Source organism: Lolium rigidum, chromosome 2 (genome assembly GCF_022539505.1).
Source record: "Lolium rigidum isolate FL_2022 chromosome 2, APGP_CSIRO_Lrig_0.1, whole genome shotgun sequence".
Taxonomy (NCBI): Eukaryota; Viridiplantae; Streptophyta; class Magnoliopsida; order Poales; family Poaceae; genus Lolium; species Lolium rigidum.
In genome coordinates this window covers 220,164,248-220,165,559 of record NC_061509.1, presented here as the reverse complement: position 1 = coordinate 220,165,559, position 1,312 = coordinate 220,164,248, and the positions used below count along the sequence as shown (strand labels likewise).

General features: G+C 43.4%; 1 non-coding gene across 1 annotated transcript; it reads right to left on the bottom strand.

Annotated features, from left to right (window-relative positions):
- Nucleotides 1-887: 887 nt before the first annotated feature.
- LOC124693772 lies at nucleotides 888-1,047 on the bottom strand. The gene has a single exon (XR_007000233.1). It is a non-coding gene; the product is annotated as a U1 spliceosomal RNA (small nuclear RNA).
- Nucleotides 1,048-1,312: the final 265 nt, after the last annotated feature.

Sequence of the window (1,312 nt, the reverse complement as noted above, 5' to 3'; positions counted from 1 at the left end):
TCATGGACCACAATAATCACCTGTGACGCACTAGTGCTACCGCAACCCTTGAAGTATTTGTTTTACACAACTTATTCTATTGCTTCATGCGTAAAACTAAAGAGACAGAAAGTCTATATCTCAGTTTGCAGGTTCTGAACCATGTTGTGTTGCTTTTTTTTTAATGATGATGATATGTTGAGACAATCCTATATCAGCTTTGACATCCAAACTTGTGTAAGTCTTACTCTGCTGATCTGTTGAGACAACCTTATACCAGCTGTAGAATCAGCTTTTCTTAGTAGATCTAGTTCATTTAAAGAGAAGATGTTGCAAACCATGATTGACTACACCTATAATAAGTTAGGTGCTTGTATATGATCAATATGTTCATAACCTTTGCAGTGAAATGCAGCACTAGGGCTGCCTTTTAACAAACACACACGTACATTTGATTCGATCAGTCACTGTGCCGCCCTCCAATTGTCTCTCTCTGATCGCCCCCACTGCAGTTTTTTTTTTGGTTGGCCAGGATAGTAGATGAGCGCTGTGGAATTCAATTTAGTTCACCGTGGAGTGGGTTACTGTACATTGTCAGGATCAAGCATGTTGCACTAGCATTCCCTTCTTTAGTGTCAATCTTGTTGCGTTCGATTTACACACGAGAAATATGGCAACCTACGAATACATATGGCAATCCAGTGGGAGGTACTGCTTGATGGGTACAATGCTCTTCAATGTTTGTTTACACGAGTCAGCTTGAACTAAAACCGGGAGCAGACAAAATAAACAGGGCACTCGGTTCTCTTGTTATATCCACATACATAAGATGTTACACTCTTCGGATCAATGACAATTTTTGTTTTTCCAAATCCAGATAAGTTTTGAATATTAAAAATTGTAGATTGGTAGGGGCCGCGCGAACACATACCCCCTCTATCACAAATTGTGACGTTCATTCTCCCTCTAAGGAGATGATGAAATTGTGCTCCTCCAAACTGCAATGGTGGTCACTAATCCAGGCCATGGGTCTTGTTGATCTCCAATTGACCCCGTCCAGGTAAGTATGTTTACTGGTTGCACTAGGTGGCTGGTGCAACCTATATACAGCCTCGTCCGATGTGCCTTGATGTGTTAATTAGTAGTGTGGGTCTGAAAATTCTGAGCCGGACCGGGCTCGGGCTTGCAATTTTTACGATTTAGGCAAGGTTCGGGCCAGGCCGGGCTTTTGCCAGTTCGGGCCGGGTTCGGGCTCAATTTATAGGCCCGATGGTCGGGCCGGGCCGGGTTTAGGCTTGACATTTTAGCTTTGGCCTTTTTTGGGCTTGGCCCG